The 15,000-nt window shown below is 36.8% G+C and overlaps 1 protein-coding gene across 2 annotated transcripts in view; it reads right to left on the minus strand.

The window, feature by feature from the left end:
• LOC127435213 (chemokine-like protein TAFA-2) overlaps nucleotides 1-15,000 on the minus strand; it is a 29,606-nt gene that overhangs the window by 13,572 nt on the left and 1,034 nt on the right. The window lies entirely within an intron of this gene.

Below are 15,000 nucleotides of genomic sequence, written 5' to 3' on the forward strand. Positions count from 1 at the left end.
ACATTGTGTATTCCATTCCGGAGGTGATGAGATCGTTTATTCTGCTTTCTGTATTTAGAGCGCCATCTGATTAACGAGGATCCAACCATCTGTGACTGACATTAGAGATACAACACACACACACACACACACACACACACACACACACACACACACACACACACACACACACACACACACACACACTCACACAAACACACACACTCACACAAACAAACACACAAACACACACACACACACACACACACACAAACACACACACACACAAACAAACACACACACACACACAAACACACACACACAAACACACACACTCACACAAACAAACACACAAACACACACACACACACACACACACACTCACACAAACAAACACACAAACACACACACACACACACACACTCACACAAACAAACACACATACAAACACACACACACACAAACAAACACACACACGCGCACTCACACACTCACACAAACACACACAAACAAACACACACACACGCACTCACACACTCACACAAACACACACACAAACACACACACACACACACAAACACACACGCACTCACACAAACACACACGCACTCACAAAAACACACACGCACACACAAACACGCACTCACACAAACAAAAACAAACAGTCACAAAAACACACACACACGCACAAACACACACGCACTCACACACACACGCACTCACACACACACGCACTCACACACACACGCACTCACACACACACGCACTCACACACACACAAACACACGCACGCACAAACACACGCACGCACAAACACACGCACGCACAAACACACGCACGCACAAACACACGCACACTCACACACACAGTTTTTACACATCTTCTAATATTATTTCATCTCTTGAGGTTTTTTACACTTAAATGTCAGATGTTTAGTACAGAACATAAACAATGTGTTGTAATCTGATAAAGTATTTAATAAACAATTATTATATTGTAGAATATTATTCATGTGATGAAACGGAGACTATAAGAGAGAAACTATATGAGTGGAATATTGACACGAATGAAGTTATCAATAAACTAATCTTATTATAATTTTAATGGAATCCAATATTGATTCAATCATACAGCTGAAACTCTGTAGTACTTTACTAAGTTGTGTCTTTTATGATTTAAAAGTCAAGAGGATTGGGGAACAAATATGGATTTTTTTGCTAATAAACACGAAATGTAGGCTTGATTAACAGAATAATCTTTCAATGTGAAATTAAGATTATACATTTAGTGTCTCTGCTTTTCCTGTGAAAACCTGTAAAAGCTGCAATTAAATATTTTAAAAAGCAAACTCATATACACCATTCAAAACAACATAAGGTGTTATAGGCTATATTCTTATTATTGTCGTGTTATGAATTTGTTTTGTTTTTTAAAAGCTGTTCCTACAATAAACAGCATGTAAATCTTGAATTATAGATGAACTACACAATCTGTACTAATTTATTACTAATAAACAGTGTGTAATTGCTTTGAACACTCTTCATATCACCTTGGGATCTGCTGAAATGACATTAGAAAAGTCTTTAATTTCAGTGCCAGAGGGAAAAACGCAAGATTATTTTCTCATTAAGAACGTGTCAGAGAGGAGCAAGTCGACTCTAATTGTGTGTTTGAATCTCAAAGAGCTCATGTTTAATTCAAGCCGTTGTGTCGCAGTGCACACCCCCAGGACATTTGCATAATTTATGTGAGTGATCGCATAGAACAAGAGAACAGGTCATAAAAGTTTGGAGTTTGGCAAATATTAATAAACTCACATCAGTGAGATGAATTATTAATGATACAAAACTAGTCTGATTAAAGAAGAGAATTCCACATATTCAATTCAAACATCTCTATGATGTCGTGTCTCATACGACTCGAGCTTTCAACATTCGTCCACTCATGTCAGTCCCATTCAAGAGACTCATTGTGTCTCGAATCACACACAACTGCAAACTCACTTTAGATTTAAAAAGGCAAAATAAAAAATGTAAACATGAAACTAGTGTGATAACATCGCTTATTAACAAAGTTTGTGCAAAGTTATTATGCAGTCTTTTAACTCCTGTATTGACACGAAGTCATAATAATAGTACGAAATGGCGAAGCGTAAGAGATCGTACAAGTTGACGTGTTCAAAAGCTCAATCGACAGCATTTGTGGCATAATGTTGATTACCACGAAAATGTATTTCGTCTTGTCCCTCCTTTTCTTTAAAAAAAGCAAAAATCAAGGTACTTACAATGGAAGTGAATGGGGCCAATTTTTGGAACGTTTAAAATCGTCAAAATATTAATAACCACAGTCTTGACAAAATGGGTATCGTTTGAAAGTTTAGAAGCTCTACTTTCCAATGCATGTAGACATTATAACCAAAACTGAACAAGTGCTTTGAAATTTATAGACAAATCAGAAGTGTTGCGTTTTTATAGTTTATAAAAAATATTGCACTTTACATATTATTGTAATCGGTAAAAACATCAAACTGATCAAATAGTCATGTGTCATATGTTGTTGGAAAGCTCTCAAAGAGTAGAATACAACCAGCCTATTTGTTTTACACACAGACACTAATATAGCGAGTAATAGCTAAGTATATATCTTTGACAATTATGTTGGTGTTGCTTATATGCCGCGTTTTCGCTTATAATTTTATGAAAAATAAACAACATAAATATCACATAACATTACTCAGAGGAGGTGATTATCTTTCAAACGAGTCCACACACAAGATAATCAGATGCATAGATCATTAGATAATCCACATGAAGCACAATGTTACATATGGCCACCAGGAGATGGCGCCAAATACATGACACAGACTCAATGATGACTCAAATGACACAGAATGAAACTCATTCTGTGAAATCTCATTACTAAAATCATGTCTGCATGCTATACAAACCTTTAGTCATTGTTGTGTTTGCATGTGTGATTAGTTCTTATGGACAATTATTATGTTTTATTTGTTTGGAGATGCTTTTGGACACTATGATTAATTATTTTTGTAATGTTATAACCTTTGATTGCTTTGTTGTATCGACACAACATTTTTCTCAGATACAGTTGACATGATTGGGAACAAAACAAAAGCAGTTTTTCAGAGCCACCTTATTTACACCCCGAGATATATAATGTCAAATCAGAAAAATAAGAATTTGTTTGGCTGAGAATCTCTGAATGTATCAATCTATATCATTAAAAAATGTGAAAAGTTTTCTTTATAATGATACATCTTGTGTCTATACTTTAGAAACAGTGAGTATTTTAACGTTTACAGACTGACCTCATTGACTTCCATTGTAAGTGTCTTTTTAAAGAAAAGGAGGGGACGAGTCAAAATCTATTTTTGGGTTAATCAACTTTATGCCACAAATGCTGTTGATTCAGCTCAACTTGTATTAAACCCGGAATATTCCTTTAACCTAACCATGATTAAATATGAATTGTGTGGAAAAAAAGAAAACGAGACGAGGGATGTGTATTACAGGTTATTGACATAAATCAGTCATTTGTATTGCATAAATTAGGAATGAATAAACAAATTTGCTTAAAGTGTTGGATAGGAGGGCTAGCTCAATCCACTTGCCTGTATTATATTGATTTAATTGGTTGGTATACAAGTCGTATATATTTAGGTACGAGCCAAGTTGTACGATATCTTGTATGAATCATTACAAGTAACTATTGTGTGAATTTAGCATTGCTGTAAATGTGATTTTACTTTGTTTTGATAAACTGGAGGACAAATCAGATCTGTGCTAATACACATTTTGCTACAGTTGTTGCTGATTGAGCTTGTGAAGCTGCTTTGAACACAGAAAATTCCCGTCTGAGCATGAGTGATGCAAGAAAAATACACTCCCATTATACTCAACAAAGCATCACTGATTATAACACAATCGTTCCAGTTTTGTTGCATACAGTAAAAAAGCAATAAAAAATAAAGGCTCTGGTATATTATGAAATATACCAGATAAACACCACAGGAATCCACTGAGGGTCTAACATTTTAAATATCTGCAGCATTTAGTGTCATGTTTGCTGGTTCATTTCTGAGCCTGCCGTGTACAGTAGTAAGTGTGTTAATGATTGTTGATCAGGTGATCAAGGGACAATCACAAAAACACTAGAGCTACTGATGTTAGGTCAAACATCTGAACAGAATGAGACAGAATGGCAACCACATTCGGTTCTCAATCTGAAGGAGAAGATCTCGCAGGAATTCTCTTCTCTCTCTCAATCATGACAGACGCCATCAGGAGACCAACTGCAGTGTGTTCTTTCTCAAAGCAGTGTGCATGCGTATGTGTCACTCGGTTGACAAGACGCCTTTGTAAACATCAGAAAAGATTAACAGATGAAACTGTTATAATGTCAAATTAGGTAAATGCATCAACTTCGTTAAATTAATGTTTTAAATGCTGTTGTGCATTTCGGTGTCTATGCAAATGTACTAAAACTACCCTTAATACATACAAATACTCGTGAGATCTCTGGATATTTATGGCAAATTGTGCATTTTTCACCACTTCATTTACAGACAATACACCTGAAATACTTAAATATGTCATTGCGTTAAGACGTTTCAGAAGCACGTCTGTTTTCAGCACAAAGTCCAAACTCAGTTTCTGCATTTGCAGTATGGAGATTCCACCAGCAGGTGGTGATAAAGTTCATGTCCAAACTCTGAAAGTACAGAACATCAAATCATGTCCATGACGATCACTGTTGTAGCCGTTTCATGAAACAAATATTTATGAGATTTGTGTTAAACTATCTAGAGGTTATGGTTAATTTATTATTATTATTATAATGATTTTTCTCCCCTGTTTGGAATGCCCAGTTTCCAATGTGCTCTTAGGGTGTGTTCACACTTGTAGTTCGGTTCTCTTGGTTCTCTTGGTCCGGACCAAAAAAGAAAATGATACATTTTGTCCTGGTTCGCTTAGCGTTCAAACTGGCATTTTAACACCGAACCTAACGATACAAAACAAAAGGCATCAGGATAAGGTCACAACCTGATTGGACAGCTTTTATTTATTTATTTTTATGCGGCACTGTTCCACGCTCCTGTTGAACCCCCATCACTAAACATTTTGAACACTTGAGCATTTTTGTGCGTTTTTTCCAGTATACTGGAAATATGCTCGTCGGACCAAATGTTAATAAGGAACCTCCTCATTGCTCCATTTTTGCACTCTATGTTATCAAATCACGTGATTTTTAGGGTCGCATCTTGTGACATCACATCCTGTTTTTGGTCCGTTTAGACGTCTTTGTTCCATGCTGCGTTCATATATCAATCGAACCACACCAGAGTCCGTTTAGAAGCGGACTGAGACCCACTATTCGGGGGTCGGACAGCAGTGTTCACACTTGTTCAAATGAACCGCACTAACAGAGCAATCGCACCAGAGTTCGTTTTAATCGAACCAAACCTGCCAAGTGTGAACACACCCTTGGTTCTCGTGGTGGCGTAGTGACTTGTCTCAATCCGGGTGGCAGAGCACGAATCTCAGTTGCCTCTGCGCCTGAGACAGTCAATCCACGCAGAATGTGCAATAACCGGAGAAGAACCTCAGAATTTAATTGCACTTGACCCGGCCCATTAGCACTTTGCACATGCAATTTCTCCAAACCCACTTGCGCCTAGATTTAGCGCATGCTTACACTAAAATACCAAAACTTCTAGCCATGCCCACTGACTTTGCACATATGACTTATCACTTAGCGCTAGCGCTCTTAAAATAGGGCCTGTAAAATTATTACGTTTTATATGCTGATAATATTGTACGTTTCGATGTCTATGCAAATGTGAGCAAACGTACGCTTGCTAGAACCAAACTTTTCGTAAGAATGCACACGAATTCACAGTTCTGCAGGATAAAACTGCTCAGACATTTCAGTCAAATGTGTGCTGGTGAAGCTGTCAGCGATACTTTAAGATGATTTATGAAGTATTTAAAGGAGCCACTTCAATTCTGGATCCTGCAACTTTTCTCTCATTTCCTTCAGCTTGTTATGATTCTCTTTCTCTGCGTCTCTCGTTCCAGTGTGATGTTTCAATCAATGTCTGTGAGATTCAGTTCAGCACCATTAGCTGCTCACCTCATTCACACTAATCAATGACAATCTCTCTCTCTAGTTTGCGTATGTAATATAAACGGTCTATTTTTTATCTGGTTTTAATTGCTCTTTTTGTGTTGCTGCATCAATAATAAATCTGCTTATGAAACGTGTAACTGGGTCTCTCTGGAAGATTCCATGAGCTGAATGAATTCAGATCAACTCGCTGCTGAACACAATTCATTCTTACAAGAATCTTATGTGAATGTTGTAGTGATGTCTGATATACTGATGTACTGATTACAGCAATGGGATCATATCCTTCACCAGGCGTGAGGAACGTCCCGCTTTAGGGCTGTATACGGCTCACGAGGCACGCAAGACTTCTATATTTAAATGTCCTCTTATGATTGGCCATCCTTCGCGTATTGTCATAGTTCAAGCTGTCATTCATCAGGGCGGGACAAATGACTTAACACTGACTAGGTGGTAATATGCAAATGTGGGTGGTGATATGTTAATGAGCTGATGGTTTGAGCCGTTTGATTTATGAGTTATGAAATTAACAGTATGTAACATACATCAAACTCTTATTTCAAAAGAGCAAAAAACTCTTCTGTAAAAACCCCCCAAAAAACCCAGTTCAATTTACGGTAAAATACCGTGCTAGAAATGTACTGTAAAAAATATGGTTACTATGTTTCAGGCTTTACGGGATGTTATTTTGTTGCCTGTATATTTTACGGTTCACTACCGTTTATATTATTAAATGATAGTAACTTGATATACTAACCTTCTGGGACTATAAAAGTCTGCTTTAAAATGTGTTATTAATTACCGTAGTAACTACAAAAGGTCACATGATGACTTAAAGTTCATCAAGAGTGTAATAATTAATACACATGTAGATAAACATTAACTAAACTTCATAAAATATAATGAAATGTGATGCGTTATACAGGGACTTTTTAACAGCTGTAATTTTAACAATAGTTTACGGTAAAAAGTACATGCATTCTCTTGTTAAACATAATATACATTTTTACCGTTAATTATACAGTAAAATTATACTTTTGACATCTAAAAAAAAATTTTTTTTACATTAATTTACTGTAAAATTACATGTATTGTCTTATATTATATATTATCATTTTTTTTACCATATATGTTAAGTGAAATAAACGTTAACCAATTAACATTTTTTACTGTAGCATTTTTACTTTTTTTACTGTTAAAATTATGGACATTTTTTTCCAGTGTTGTTTTCCAAAATATATTTTATTATATTTTTCTAAAATAAAAATCTTCATCTTCTTTGCAGCTGTTTTTGTCTCTCGTCAGCAGTACATGGAGCTGTTTGAAATATCACCTCAACATGTCGTGTGTTTCATTACACGTGTGAGACAGGAAGATCATTCTGTGAGAAAACGTGCAGAAAAAAAAAAAGAAGCGAACACAACTTTGAAACTCTGAATATATCATCTTACTAAACAAGCTCATTGAAAAGCATTTCTGATTTATCCATTCATTATAAAAGGGAAGTGTGTACAGTATATTTCTGACAGCATATTAAAAAACTAGCATACAGTCCTTTTATTAATCTAACGACCTGCTCCACATTTTTTTATTTAAGCTTTTCTTCATGTTGGCTAAAGTCCTAGAACCTTTTCAAAAGCTGTTCCTCTGTCTACCGACCAATCAGAACTGCTTATTTTCACCTGCGGTTTTATGATGCAAGAAACGAGCTGTACACCATCCAGTTTCCTTCAGAGAGTGACTTTTCTAGATCATTGTAAACAGCAACTTACTACTATAGTCGTCTAGTGGCCGTTTACAAATATCACACCAGTTCATGTCAACATAGTGAAACCAACACCTGGTTATTCTTAATAATATCTTGTTATTTATACCTTATTATTTGGTTTAACACATTTTCAACTTGTTTTCTAAACCCTTTAAACTCTATGGTGGGCACTGTATCGCAAAAAAAGTTTGTTTAAAACGTTAAACGTATACATAAGTCAGGCTTATGAGGTATCATTTGAAAGATTAGAATCTGAATGTTTCAGAGATAACATCACTTCTGCATTTTTTGCTACTTAAAATAACAAAATAAGGCCTCAAAATATTCGCGTTGAAAATTAGCGCCCCCTAGAGGAAATGGGGTAGAAATATTTATATAAAAATAAAAGTCCTTCACATAGCATCTAAATGGACAAGTCATATATCAAATGAAAGCTCTCATTCTCAGGAATGTGACTGTATAGTTTATTTTGTTGCACTAATACCACAGTCCAAAAGATTTTCAAAAGAATCACAAAGTGAAATATGATTTCTGTACGTCATCTAATACAAACGTCTCTTTTATGTAGCTCTGCTGTATTGGTCTATAGACCTTATTCAAAGTAGCGACATGTTTGATTTATAATGGGAATGGAAACGAGGCTGTGAGGGATACACTTACCATTTCTTCAAGGGCATGCATGGTATAAATCTGTAAAAAGCTCCAATATCCCATCTGATTTTCCACAACTCATGTTGTCTGGAGTTTTTTGTCTACTGAGTGTCCTTGAAGATATATTTTTTCAATATTTTGTACACAGAACGATCCAAAAACACTTTAAACTGCAGTACATCTCGTCGAAGAGTCTGTACATCTATCCCGCGCAGCCTTGTTGTCATTGTCGTTAAACATCAAAGATAACGCTGCTGTGAATAAGGTCTAGCATGTGCTGAATAACATTTATATTTTTTTCTTGGCAGATACTTTACCAAATACTTTCAGGTAGTTAAAGGGCAGTTCATTTAAAAATCTGTCATCACTGCTCACCCTTGAGTGTGTATGAATTTTTCTATGCCATAGAACAAAAAAGGAGATGTTAAGCAAAACGTTTAGTCTCAGTCACCATTCACTATCACTGCATCTTGTTTTTCGTTCAATGTAAGTGAATGGTGACAGAAAATCCCTAATATCTCCTTTTGATATCCACTGAAATAAGAAAGTCATACAGGTTTGCAACAGCATGAAGGTAAGTGATGACAGTTTTAATTTTTTAGTGAAATATCTCAAATATAAGTTACCTTAAAAATGGCCGTTTAAAGTTGACAAGATGTATTGAAAATGTTGTCAGATTAAATTATGAAAGAGAAAGAGATGGAGAGACGCTTTGCTGTTGTTTTCCCCCGACTGGTCTGAATAACTCGCAGCATCATGCAGCTTGCTCGGTCTTGTCAGTCCGTGTGCTGTCAGTGTCCTCTTTGCTCCGTGACGTTATCTCTGCGTGAGAAAAGGGACGTGTGGCGTGAGAGCGTGAGAACAGTGTCAATTACGTTGGCAGCCCTACATCTAGAGAGATGAAGATGAGAGATATAACAGGTGTAACTCTGCAGCAGAGTAGTTCTGTTAGCTTTACAATTATTGTTAAAGGTAGTGTAAAATAAGGAAGCGCAATGATTTGAAAGGCGTCAAAAGACCGCTCCAGCCTTGCGCGCTTGCAAACCGTAACGTTGACTGCTTTGTCGATTATAAGCAGGAGCGACAGCGATAGAGACGCAAAATAACGGCATTTGCATTTCGGATTAATGGGTTTATGAAGGTTTATACATGTGTAACATCATAAGTTCAGTAAAAATGTGCTTCCCTGTGCGTGCTCACACTAAACTCAAGCGTCAGCTGCTAAATGCACGAGAGAGAGATGATTTTCACTCACGCAGATTCTGCTGTTTATTGTGTGTCCTCTATTCATGCCCCAAAATTTAAGACCACTGCAAACAAAATTTTAAGACTTCTTGTCATTTATTTAAGATATTTAAGACTTTTTAAGGCATTCAATTTTAAAAAGTAAATGTAAGACTTTTTAAGGACCCGCGGATACCCCGAGAACAAAATATGCCATCCAGAAGGAAAAGCATGCAAAACAAATCATCAGAAAATATGTTTTTGACTATTGATAAAATGTTATATATCATCACAAAGGGGAGGATCTCGGCTTTCTAATGACACCTAGATTGAGCTTCTAGTCCACTCAGAGGCCGAGATATTCAATGAAATAATGAGGGTGGTGCTTGAACTGTAAATTAGACTGAATGTCTATGGACGAGCACATCTGTGAGGACTAAAATGCGTTAGAGCGCCACCTATATTTCAGATCTGTATATTGTGATGGAATGTGATAGAGATAAAATATTTTATCTAGTGCTTTCTGCCATCTAGTGGAATAAAATGAGACTTTTCAAAGTGAGGTAGAGTGAACAGAACCAGAATTACATGCTTACAAAGTTACGACAACAACAAAGAAGATTTGTTTATCATAAGATTATAAACACATACAATATTATTTGTGAATCATTTTTTATTTCAGATTATTAATTTTTTTGGTTAATCAGGGGATTTCCGAAAAAAAAAAAAAATGAAACCAATTTTTTGCAATTAGTCCACAGTATGTGTGAATGGTGTGCTTTTAAATTTGAGTGTGAGAAATTGCATGTGGCAGCCCAAAAAAATGCACCAGAGTTTAAGTTAAAGTCTTTTTCGCTTTTTCTTTACGTCTTTGATGCTTAATGAAGGAATTCCTTTTTGAAGGAAACAAGTTTACCCTGTAGCTCAATGCTGCGAGTATCAGCGTATATGCACTCACTGTCAGGAGACAGAAGTGTGATGGAAGGTGTCGGAAACACTTCCTATATTTGGATGCTTTGCAAGGACATTTTCATTGGACTGGAACGGGCCAGGAAGTGACAGGTGATTATGTCATGTTTTAAATTAACTGCTGTGACTTATATTACTTTTATGTGAACATTAGCACCGTGGAGGGTGTCCATTTCTGAGTTGCGACCGCCAGTTGAGAAAAACTGTTCATATTAATCTGAGATGATCAGTTCATCTCTTGTGTCTCTCTGGACCCGTCAGGTGGATCTGTGAGGGTCGAGCTCGCCTCGTTTTCAACAAAGGGCACAATATTTTTTGAGACACCATGAGTCCAGATTAACACAAGCCTGAAGGTGGTGAGGACATCCAATAATAGCAGACACACACAGCGCTCTAAAGACTGCACAATCATGGCATCTCATAAAGCCCCATCTCTCTCTCTCTCGCTCTCTCTCGCTATCTCTCTCTCCAAAACCAATTGATGTGCCTCACTGTCTACATAGACAGCTGACTTCTAAGGCAGCATCCTAACCTCATGAGTGACTCCATCACACAAATGTTAATTGACGTTATTATGTTGCTAAGCTAATGAAATGACGCACAAATACAAGGGTCTTTGGAAATTTTCAGAAAAAACTTAATATGTATCAAACGTTACTTTTTTTATTTTTATTTTAATAATAATTATTTTATTTTATTAACAGAGGTGGTTTCTCCTCCAGTGTCGCCAGACTTTAGCTTTCTATAAATCTCCACTTTCACTTTCACATTCTTCTTCTTTTGTTTTCGCATTCTTCGTGCATATCGCCACCAACTGGGCAGGGAGGAGAATTTCTAGTAAAAAAGGACTTAAATGTTGATCTGTTTTTAACTCACCCCTATCATATCACTTCTGAAGACATGGATTACACCACTGGAGTCGTATGGATTACTTTTATGCTGCCTTTATGTGCTTTTGGAGCTTCAAAGTTTCGGAGAATATTCTTCTAAAAATCTTCATTTGTGTTCTGCTGAAGAGAGAAAGTCATACACATCTGGGATGGCATGAGGGTGAGTAAATGATGAGAGAATTTGTGGGTGAACTATCCCTTTAATTCCAATGCATGTTGTTTCTGTACATTATATATACACAATGCAGATATATATGATGCAACGAGGTATCAGAAGGCAGCCCAATTACCTTGACTTCCTTTTTTATTTTGCACCAGGAGTGTGCCTATAATACCTTAAAATGCTGTCTAGGTAGGGAGCTCAACTTGATTTTTGGAGTGTCTTTCTATGAGTTCATTACACAGATTGCAGGTGTGTGTGCGTGCGTGAGATTGTCGGTTTAATAACCTTATTTATATAGCACATTTCATACACAGTGGCAATTCAAAGTGCTTTTCATATAAATGGAAAAAACCAGGAAATTAGATAAGTAAATAAGTACAAATTATTAAAATGAATAGAAAAGAAAAAGAATACAGAAATAATGACGCAGTGCAATCTGTGTTCAGTGAATAAATGCACAGTTAAACAGATGTGTTTTCAGATTTAAATGTGGCTACTGTTGGGGCACACCTGACCTCTTCTGGAAGCTGGTGCCAGCTGCAGGTGGCATAATAGCTAAACGCTGTCTCACCTTGTTTTGAGTGAACCCTCTGTATGTCTAACTGACTTCTGTTAGGTTTATATTCAACAAGCATATCTGCATTGAGTGATTTATAAACGAGTAATAGTACTTTAAAATCAATTCTAAATGTAACTGGAAGCCAGTGTAAAGACCTGAGGACTGGAGTAAGATGCTCAGATCTTTTGGTTCGGGTGAGAATACTGGCAGCAGTATTCTGAATGAGCTGCAGGTGTCTAATGGTCTTTTTGGGAAGGCCGGTGAGGAGTCCATTGCAGTAGTTCATCCTACTGGTAATGAATGCATGAACAAGTTTCTCGAAGTCTTGACTGGATACAAAGTATCTATTGATTTGGTGTGACTACTGAAACTACGGTCTAAAATGACACCAAGATTCTTTACCTTTATTTTTTGTTTCAAGACCCCTGGAGTCAAGGTATGTGTTCACATTGGGAATTTCGCCTTTGTTGGCAAATACAACGACCCCTGTCTTTCGGCACATCCAGCTGTTAATTTCATCAATGCACTGGCACAGAGAGTCTATGGGGCTGTAGTCATTTGGCGATAGGGCGACGGGTAATTCTGGGTGTCGTCTGCATAGCTATGGTACACAATTTGGTTCTTCTTCATAATTTGGCCTAGTGGGAGCATATACAGGTTGAACAGGAGCGGTGCAAGAATCGAGCCTTGTGGGACTCCGCACGTCATGGATGTACACTCAGATTCGTAGTTGCCTATGTTCACATAGTAACCCCTCCCTTCTTGATATGACCTGAACCAGCTGAGGACCGTCCCAGAAAGCCCTACACAGTTTTCCAATCTGTCTAGGAGAATGTTGTGGTCAGCAGTGTCAAAGGCAGCACTGAGATCTAATAATACCAGCCCTGATATTTTGCCTGAATCAGTTTAGCTATAGATTGGGGAGAAGATTGAGTTAATGTCTTTTGTATAATCTTGTCTATTGATTTGCATCCAAGTTCCAAATAAAAACAAAAAAAGAGCCAAAAGCCTCTCATTTGTGAAATACTGAAATCACTAGAATATCAAAAACGTGCATTCCCACACTGTTCAGCTTTTAGCTTAATTTCCAGCATTAACAGCTTTATTGTGATATACTATTACCGTGATATATTTGGTCATAAATTGCGTGAAAAAAGTGGAAAAGGCACATCTTTAACAGCCATAACACCTCTCTCTCACTTCTGGTGTCAGCAAAGACCATTTTCCATTTGCAGGACAAATATACACGAGAAATGAGAGCTGTTAAATTGAACCAGAGCGTGCCGGAACTAATCGCAGTGGCTTTCCCATTGAAAACGAGCAGTAACTAATGAGTGCTTCACTCAGAGATGGCCGAGGGAAACTGCTAATGGATTTTATTCAGTAGCAAACCTGTCACGAGTTTTAGTAATGTATGAAAATGTATGATAAAATATGAAAGTGCGGTGACATCGGATCTTCGGTGCCCGTCAAAACTGAAGTTAAACAGACACAGAATGGGCAAAGATGATTTCCAGTTTTTGCCACATTAGTGTCACCTAAAATAAAATAAAATCACAGATGGTTTCAAATGTGATCTCAAGCAATGGTGATGTTTGACTCAATCTGACAGTAGATGCTCACAGCGGGTATGGGCTCGCATGGCACTGCCATGAGGTCCGCTGGAGTTTTATAATTGACAGCACAGCAACATGGAAGATTGTCAGACTGAACCCGACTCAGTACTGTTACTGAGATAGAAGATTTCAGTCATAACGCCATCTCAAATGACCAAGTGTGTCTTTAACATATCAAAGAAAAAGTGACATTTTCCAGGACATTTTATGTGCCCAACCGGTGTAATCGGTCATGCTGTATATTGTGATTATTAGATGGATATTTTTAATGACATTTTATTCACTCATTCATTTGAGATTATTTATTTATTTATTTAAATCACAGCCTTTAGCGGTTTAATAATTGCACTAGAAAATATTGCGATTTTAATTTGATTAATTGAGCATTCAAACATTAATTTTCATCCCAAATACAGGATGTCCATTCCGTGACATTCCACGGTTTGTAGCTGAGTGGAGTCCGCTCTGATGTCGAGGTGAGAGACCTGGCCAGGTATCAAGGGTTTGTCTTATTGACCTGATTTAGTGTAACATCTACATAAAGGAATAAAACCAATCAATTTAAATGTGACACATGCAGCACAGTTTAGGCTCCATGACACATTTTTTGCACTATACTGTATCTGTGTGTGAGTCCTTACAGATAAGTACTGTGGTCAACCATGGTACAGTGATATTGGGGACACCGGGGCTAGTTGTCACAGGGGTTATATCTTAGTAACTATAGTTTTTGAGTCACCGTTCAGCTACACACTAATGTGTTTTCTCTGGCACTGGTTTTTCATCTTGGTTTCAAACTACAAAACCCACTTAAAATATAATTTTTATGAATTCTATCAAAATACAATTTCAAAATCAGCTTTTCCGACAGATGTTTGATAAACACGTGAACACAATAAAAGCACATTTTGCTGACAAGCCTACACTGTAAAATAATGTAAAAATGTTACAGTATATATATATATATATATATATATATATTATTAAGGTTCCATTAGTTAACATGAACTAACAATCATCAATACTTTTACAGC

The sequence above is a fragment of the Myxocyprinus asiaticus genome, chromosome 45 (assembly GCF_019703515.2).
Source record: "Myxocyprinus asiaticus isolate MX2 ecotype Aquarium Trade chromosome 45, UBuf_Myxa_2, whole genome shotgun sequence".
NCBI lineage: Eukaryota > Metazoa > Chordata > Actinopteri > Cypriniformes > Catostomidae > Myxocyprinus > Myxocyprinus asiaticus.